Source organism: Anser brachyrhynchus (assembly GCF_964034855.1).
Source record: "Anser brachyrhynchus genome assembly, chromosome: 17".
Classification (NCBI taxonomy): Eukaryota; Metazoa; Chordata; class Aves; order Anseriformes; family Anatidae; genus Anser; species Anser brachyrhynchus.
Genome location: NC_137710.1, coordinates 1,975,271 through 1,984,213, shown reverse-complemented (window position 1 = coordinate 1,984,213; position 8,943 = coordinate 1,975,271).

Sequence of the window (8,943 nt, the reverse complement as noted above, 5' to 3'; positions counted from 1 at the left end):
GCTGGTGTTTGAGCTTGGTGCGGAGCACCCTCAAAAACGGGGTAGGGATCAGCCTCTTTTTTGCTGAGTATTTGTACATAATCAATCAGTTTTAATTGCGGGAGAGGAACAGCAATCCTGTTCCTTCTCTGTCCTCGTCACACTTCGCTGCAACCTCTTCTTCCAGGGGGGAGCGGGGAGGGAGCCGTTGCTCCCCTGCTGCTCCTTCCTTCCTTCCAGATCTTTCAACTCGAGCACCATTTGTCTTCGGGGCTCTGCTGTTTCCTGAGATCCTCATATGCCAGCACCACGCGGCGACTCAAAAGAGGGACTGGAGCTTTGCACAGGAGCCGTGTTGTGCCTTGGGCTCCTTTCTGCCAGCTGCTGCTACCATACTTCAAAAGCTGTCAACATTTCTCACTTTGTAGCACTTGGAGCTAGGCACTTCTGAAAAAGTAATGTTCTACCTGTTCTCTGAGCAGGAGCAGAGGAGCGGACATGTGCCCTGAGTCCAAGTATGGTGTCTTCTGTCTAATTTTAGGTCCACCGATGCTGCTTTTTCGTTCTGAAAGCAGTTGGGAATGCTCCCACCAGGCATGTCGTTGCTGTTGCTGCTTCCCAGAAACTAGGCAGCTGGAGTCGTCAGCAGCTTCGCTAAAACAGGAGGGTTTGGGTTCAACAAAACTGAACGAAACGTTAGTGCTCCCCTTGATCCAGCTTATAGGGGTCGAGTGGGAAAAAAAGCAGATGTGCCATCCCGCAGCTGCTCAGGAAATAAATGCTGTAACACAGACAACATGGGCGATGGTGGCTGAACACAGCAAATACCAGCCGAATTTGTAGTAAAACAAGCTTAATGGCAAGGCATAGAGATAATCTACCGGAAAGCCAGGAAGGAGGCAAAGCCCCGTGGTTGAGGCCTCTGCAGCTTCAAAACCACGCTGAATTCAAATGAGGGCAGTGGCTATGTAGAGCAGCTCGGTTTTAAGGCGATTATCCTGCAGAGTAAGACATTTTTATGAATGTGCCTGACAGTCTGCATCCACCTCTGTGTACGGCAGTGGTTTTATAATCACTTTCGGAGTCTGCGGGGAGGGGGGGGCTGACAGAAACCAAACACGACAGCGAGGCAGTGATTATAGACTTCGACTATTTTGGGTTCAGAAGTCCCTTTAACTGGACACTCTGCTGTAGTAGTTTGTTCTTGTTGCAAACTGCTGGTGTCTTGGTGTGCTCATGCAGCTCATGCAGCCGTCCTCATCCCGGCTGCTTGTGAGCATTTGGGGGAAATGAAGCCAAACCTGGTGGTAAGATTATGTTCAAACTGGAAACAAGCCCCGGAGTCTCTTGTTCGGGGGTGGGTCTCAGCACCCAGCCTTCACTGAAGCCCGGATGACTGGGTAGTGCTCAAGGACGAGTTTGTCTCCGTAAAACCTTGAAGCTTCAGCTGACTGCAGTACAAGTCTCAGTGCAGGCAGTATTTGGTTTAGGTGAGCTCTGAAACAAGCCTTCTGTTATAAAGGAAGATTCATCATGCTGTTCTGGTCCCGTAATAGGAAGAGCTGAGCGGGTCACGAAATCCTGCCGGAGAGGAGAAGTAAGGTGCCCTTCAGCCAGCCTGTTTGCTGTTCCCAAAGCAAATGTTTTTCCTGTGCACCTCTGCTGGCACAGCTGAGGCAAGTCAAGGGCTCCATTTTCAGGGCAGCAATTCTCATTTCATGTCCGTATGCATCGCATGCACCTGGCTGTGCTTCTTGATCCTTTTTGTGCTGTCCCTTCGCTTGGAGTCACCTTTGAGCCCATCGCATGGCTTCGTGCCTCAGGTCTGGAATCTTCCTTTGCCCTTTGTTGTTGCCAGAGGATCAAATGGGTATTTTTTTTTTTTTTTTGGTCTTTTGTAACGGTTGGGAAAAATACCTTCAAAGGTTTCTTAATTTGCTGATTGCTTCCTGTTTTCCCCTTGGAGTAAGACTTGGAATAACAATTCACAGATCAAAACGTTTGATCTGAAAGGAGCCCAGCTCTGCCAGCGAACGCCTCCAAGTCACGGAGGGGCTGCCGTGCTTTCCGTGCGCCTCGTCCTGACACCTCGCTGTCCTTCTCGGCTGCCTGCACGTCTGCTCCTAACGGGGGAAGCATTTTCGGGTTCTGATGCTGTTGCTTTTCTCGGTTTCTTTGTGTCACTGCATGTGAACTGACAGGGGGGAGAACTCTCTAGTCTCTCCCGTGCTGTGATTCCTTCTGGCCTTTTTTGTTTAGCGGTGCTATGTCTGGGCTTAGCTTGTGGTTGTTTTTTTTTTTTTTTTCTGGCCAGAGTCTTTAATCTGACAGATCCTTGGAAGTCCCACGTGTGTTTATGGCTATGAATGATAACGAAAGGGATGTAAAGCGCTGTGTAACAAACAGGAGAGAGAAGCAGTGGCTTTCTCAGACTGGTTGATCTCATTTCTCCTTGTGCGTTTGAGATTTGACATTTGCGGAGTGGGGGAGCATCCTTTCAGGAGAAGCGAACGGCTGTGTCCATCCTGGTGGCTCGACTGTGGGTGTGCAGAGCCGGCGTAAGGCTGGCTGGGCAAGAGCCGTTTGTGCCCAACATCTCATAAATCTGCCCTCAGCCTGCCCGGCTGCAGCGATTCCGGCTCATGCGTGGATCTCGGTGGAAACGCCACCGAGCGGGAGGTGGGCAGGGCCCCCCCGGCCCCGCTGCTGCTGAAAACCTTGTTTGGTTCAGCAGGGCAGGAAAGGTTTGTGCTTCCAAGAGAGAAGCAGCCAGCTGTCCTGCGTGGGCTGCTCTGTGTGTCCACCCTGTCCTTCCCCAGGGGGAGTCCCTTGGGGAGACCGCTTTGGATCCAGACTGCACCCGGACACATCTCCCCACCGCTGTCCCCGTGCTTCTGGCGTCCTGATTGTGCTGGTACCACCGTCCTGATTTAGCACAGCAGAAAGCTGCTTTAACTGGGGTATTTGTGTAGGCTTTTGGGCAAACAGCAAACCTCTCTGAGACGTATCATCTTTGCAGATCTCCCCCCCGCCCGTGTTGAGGCTGTGTGTCCGTGTCCACCTGCCTCGAGTGCCGCAGTCGGTGCGTCGCTGTCTCAGAGTGATCTGCTCACACGCCTTCAGCCTCCCAGAGCCCTCCTGTTAATCACAGATGTTTCGGTGGCTCGGGTTATTGTAATTAACGGCCTCTCGGCCCACTGCAGTCAGTTCGCGTTTCTCATGGCTCATGAGCTCGGGGAAGCGCAGCGCTTCCCGAGCGTCTTCGCCGAAGAGCTCCGCGCTGCCGTGCCGGGTGTCCTGCACTAACCTGCTCCCCGTGTAGCCTTCAGCTGTCTCGGTGGCGTGATGCTGAGGCTCCCGTCGTCCTGTAATAAAGAGATTTGGCTGAACAGCGTATGAAACTTGAAATCGATGCCTAAGGGCTCTCCCACAGGGATCTGTCTGGAAGTTAACCTTTTGATTCATGGCACTTCATAATTGCACAAATCATCGGCGGCCGCGCTGAATTCCTATTAGCTTTGGTCCATTTCCCAGGCCTGGGTCTGCATAGCAATGTCGGTGTCTGGACAGTCTGCTCCCAGGATCCGGTGGAATTGATCAAAACTCTTTGAGGGGTGACTTTGGAGATGCATTTCTGCATGACAGAGGTGTTTAAGGAAAAAAAAAAAAAACAGTAGGCTGGCACTCACATCGCTCTCCTCAGGCATGGGTCACCGGATGGACTTGGTCTGGACCGTGGTGCTCTTACGAGGGGCAAGAAAAACACAAAGCTTCTTCCCCAGACAGTTCCAGCCATCGATGGGAAACAAGGTACAGAGCCAGCACGTTGTCATCACCCTCCAGGACGAGTGTCCTCCGTGATCAGATGTGACAGTCTGTGCTCCGTCCTTCCCAAAGGAGCGGTCCCGCACCGCGTGGCTGTCTCCTGCCCTCCAAGCATGAAGCTCTTTCGGTTGCAGTGCGTAATAACCGCGCGGAGAGGCCTTCGTGGTCACGCAGCGTGGCAGAGGGGATGAAGAAGGAGCCCTCATCCTGCCCGCTGCCTGGGCTCAGCCCCTTGGCGCCGTCCTTGTCCTCCCTCTCGGTCGGTGTCACCACGGGAGGGGCAGGGGAGGATGTTTTTTTGGGGGGGTTCAAGCATCTCCTCCCGGGGCCTTGGAGCCTTTCCCCTTGTTTCACGAAGGGTGCAGAGGTGGGGGGCTTCCTTCTGCAATGATGCCTGCCTGTTCCTTGGCCCGGCACTAAGTGTTTCTGACACGCAGCGTGCTCGGTGCCCTGGCGCCGGCTCAGGACCGCCGGGGAGAGGCTTTGTTCCAGCCTGCGCTGCCAAGGGGCTGATCGCTGCCGCGTGAGCGCCCGCAGCTCGGCGGCAGGAGCCCTTGTGCTTAAACACCTCCATCTCCTTGGGGCAGCAGGCTGCATTAAGCACGTTCACCAGGCTCCAGCTCCGCAGTACGTGACCCTTGGAGACACAGAGGATAATAAACCGTGCTGCTCTGTCAGGTACATTGTGGAAATAAGCACCGCCGAGATCTCCAGCCTCTTGAACATTACCCCGGCGGGCGCCATAAGGACCTAGCAGAGGTGTTTATGTGCGGTTCACCTGGCTGGAGAGCCCCCGGGCTGTCCCCAGCACCCAGCCCCGCTGCAGGACCCTGCGTCTCGTCCCCGTGGCCCTCGGCGTGCAGGCACCGAGCTCCCGGTGCCGCGCTGGGGCTGGCGCGCCGCAGCCCCTTCGTCTCTATTAATAGTCACTTCCTCGCCGAGGGTTTTCATGCTTCCGTGCGCCGGGGGAAGGTTGCTTTCAAATTCTCTTCCTATCACTCACAATAAATGGCGTGTCAGCTCCGGGATAAATAGGCAAGATGGGGAAGGCGTTGCCATAGCGACGGAGGGATTTCGGTGATTGGTATCCATGGCGATTGTTGCTAAATTCCGAGAGAGAGTTTAAAAACGCTTTATTTAAAAGATAATGAGAGTGCCGCTGCCTGCGGTGTGCTGGGGAGCGTGCGTGTGTGTCCGCACACGTGCCTGCACGCGAGCTGCCAGAAGGAAGCCTCGTCGGGCGTAAGGAAGGGGGGAAAAGTTATTTTAAGGCCGTTCTGCCATGGGGAACGGTGCCAGCGGGGTGGCACGAGCCCTCCTACCCCAACCTGCCGCCACAGTGCCCTCGGGGGCACCTGGCCCCAGGCGGTGACAGCTTTTCCTTGGGGACCCGGCTGGTGGCAGCTTGGGTGTTTTATTTTCACTTCCAGCCTGCGAACACCTGGCCTGAATGCTTGGGGAAGGTCCGTGTAATGGTGGTCCATGTGACCCTGAGCGCCCCTTGCTTTCTTTTAGGGAAAATAGTCATGTTTTAGGCAAAGCACCCAGTGAGAGGGCTGAGTGCTAGTGGCATTTGGTTTAACAGGTGGCATTTCTTTCCCCCTGCTGCCCCAAACAGCCTTTTCCTGAGGCTGCACCTCCCCGGGGAGCCCCGGGGAAGATCACCTCTGCTTTTCAGTGTGCTTGCACCAGGGATTAAAACAACAACGCGGCGTTTTGCTCTGGTTCGGTGCCTTCCCTCCCGCTAGCCCCGCACGCTGACCTTCGTACGTCAGCGGTCGGTATTTGGAGGTTTTGGAGAGTGTCCCGCGTTGGGGCCCGGCCTGGGTGCTGCGGGGGCTTTCTGGGGACGCCTGCCGCCACCGTGCTTGGCTCCTGCAGCGAGACGACAGCGGCGAGCGGCGTGCACAACCCGACGCGCTCGGCCTCGACCGGCTGCGTGAGCCCCGCTTCGCCTGCTGCTGCGGCGGCGCCTGGCTGCCCCGCCGCTGAATCGCGGCAGCTGATGTAATTTGGGGGGCAGTCGTCACCAAGGGCGATGTTTCCTACCTGCTTGAGATATTCAATTGCTTCGTATTTCTGACGGAAACGCAGCCTCGGTTTGATGTCCCGGCGCCCAAAGCAAGCAGCGCCGGAGCGTGGCAGCTGTTGAGAAAAAAAAGCTGCCTGGCGTTTTGGGACGGACTCTGGGGCGGAGGGGGGCAATGTGCCCGTGCCCCCCCAGGCAGAGTTGCTTTTTGGGGGATTGTATCAGCTCTGGCACACGCTAAGTTCCTTTTTTTTTTTTGTATTTTTTTGTCATTTGGAGCTGAAAAATGAAGCGCGTGCGAGCAATCGTTACAGCGTTCGCCGAGTTTGTTAAAGGATCTCTTCATTCGCCAATTTGCACAACTCCCTTTCCAGGCTGCTGGGCATGATAAAATGCGGCCATTCGGCCTGTCAGGGAGATAATTGGTTGGCATTATGAATCATAAAAGTATGGTCCCCCCTGGAATTTTATCCTGACACTTGATTTAATTTTTCTTGACACCACATCCATTATACCACGTCGTCCTGCTCTTGATAGCTGGATTTGCAGCTCGCGGTAAGGACCAAGCGTTACTTACAGAGCAAAGCTTCTGTTAGCGGGAGGCTTTGCTCCGTGCCAAGGAAGCTCCTTCTCCTCTTTTGAGGAAAATCAGCACAAAGCTGAAACCCTACAAAAGTGCCGGGGGAAAGCAGGATGCTCCCTCCTGCCTGCAAATGCCCTGCGAGCCTGTGGGGACAGGTGGTAGTAAGGGCTGCTGACTTGACTGCAAAATCCACTTGGAGCTAACAGATGATCCCGAGCTCTGTCGGAGGGAAAAGGAGTTGGTTTTTGTTTTACCCAGCCTTACTCAACATTTCTGTGCTCTAGCACGAGGTGACAGCGTGCATTCTGCTAAGCTGGCTGCTGCAAAAACGGGCGAGACGCTTCGCGTGGCGGTGCTGTGGTCCCCTGTCCGCGATAACTGGGGGGACGGGATGGGATGGGATGGGATGGGATGGGATGGGATGGGATGGGATGGGATGGGATGGATGGGATGGGATGGGATGGGATGGGACGGGATGGGATGGGATGGGACGGGACGGGACGAGACATGGAGCAGGGATCTGCTGGGTTCACAGGGCCCCCCACAGCTCCCCTCCCTCCTGGCACACCCGCCTCTCGCGCAGCCTGGTAATTAGCGCGAGTGTAGGATCCTATTAATTGCAGCAATTGTGATGTTTAGATTTCTGGGTTAATTGGTAATATCTGCTGTAACATTTTTTCCCTCCGGATATTTTTGATCGCAGTAATTAACCTCCCCCGTTCGGCGGAGCAGGCTTTCAGCACTTTGCTCTCCAGCCACCCGCAGCCAGGATCCTTCCTCCGCATCAGAGCACGCCATGCACCCACGGCAGGATCCGGCCGGGCTCTGCTATGGGACATGGCTTTTATCCCTCGGGATAAGCGTGTCCTGTTGTCTCACCCTGGGGGACACAGAGGGGCTGCATGTCCCCATGCTGCTGGGAGCTGCTCCAGGCATCCCCTTGCCCGGGGGCTGCAGCAGAGGAATTCCCTTGGCAATGGGACCCTGGCCCACGTGGAGCCAGATGCTGTCCCTCGGAGATCCCCAGCGTGCCGAGCACTCCGCTCACCTCTGGGCACTTCAAGAGGATGGCTGGGAAATGGGCACAGGGGTTGTACTGCAGAGAGCTGGGGGGCTTGGGGCAAATCTGCCTCCTCCACACACTTATTTGAATTATCCGCAGGAAGCACGGCAAAGCAGAGGCCACACTGATTTGCCTTTGATCCGGCTAATAAAGCCACTGCCATGCTGCGCGTTTTTAGGAGGAGGCTGGATCGTTACAGCTTCGTCTTCTTATTATTTCTGCAGTGACAAATGGGAGGTGGAGATGGGACTGCGAGTGCCAAGTCCAGCTGTGTAATTACAGCGCCCTTCCATTTCCCCAGTCCCCTCCTGCAAGCCTGGCAGTAAATGATGATGGATGTCTCGCTCCTCTGCTGGCAGGGGCTGGGGATCGGGAGCTGGGGAAGGAACCGGGTTTGTAAAGGTCAGCGTGTCGGTCCCGCGCTGCTTCCTTCCTGCCCTATCACACCAACTGGCGTGGATCTGTGAAAGCCCAGGCTTCCAGCAGGTTTGCTCTTAACATGCTGCTGCTGTCCTGAATTGCTTTCTCATCGATCGCACAAACGGCAGCTGGCTGCTGGCACCCAGGACAGGAGGACTTTGGGCAGGCAGCGGTGCAAGGGGCAGCGCAAAGGGCAAGAGAGGCGTGAAATCGGGGCTGGGGCTCTGGGCTCTGCTGGAAGGCTGGGAGCTCGGCCAGCAAATATTCAGATATTCCGGAATTTCTCTATTTTTGAAGGAGCCCAAATCAATATCCCTCATTTTCTCAGGAACACCCTTTTTTGAATCCCTCCCCGTGGAGATGCCCATCTCCTGGGGTGAGCTGGATGCCCGAGCAGTTCTTGGGCCAGCAGATCCACCCGGGGCATTTTGTGTGCCACCAACACGCGTTTGGTTTTTAAGAGACATTCTCCTGCCGGGCAGAAGCCAGGAGCTGTAGCTAGGGAGGGTGACGGGCAAGCCTGGCAGCTGGAGGGTAAAATGCTCCATTTATGTTCCTTGTGCTTTCAGCAAAAACCTGGAAAAAAGCCTGGGATCTTCAAAGGCGCTGAATGCAGACGGCTGCAGAGCTTCCGAGGCAAGGCTCTTCATTTCCACCAGGCTGGGACAGCATCCTTTGAAAATCCCAGCTTAATCCAAGGCAAGCCACAGCTTGCTTTATATTTTAATTGGTGCTTTATCCATCTTCTATTTTAAATTAGAGGAAAAGCGGAAACCCGAGGCGCAGCTGTATGGCGTGGGCTGGGCCAGCGGCTCACCGACCCTGCCCCGCACCACGCCGGTGGGGCCGTAATTTTTCAGGGGATTATCCTTCATAATCGCCTTTTAGAATAATTTGGGTGAAAGCGATGCTTCTTCGTGATGTTTACCTTCCCTGCTGTTGGCAAAGCAACAGAAGGTGCAGGCCTGCTCCGGGTAGGTGCCATCAGGGCCTGGGGAGCCTTTGCTGGGGGATGAGGGACCAAGGCCGAGGCCATGGCTGTGC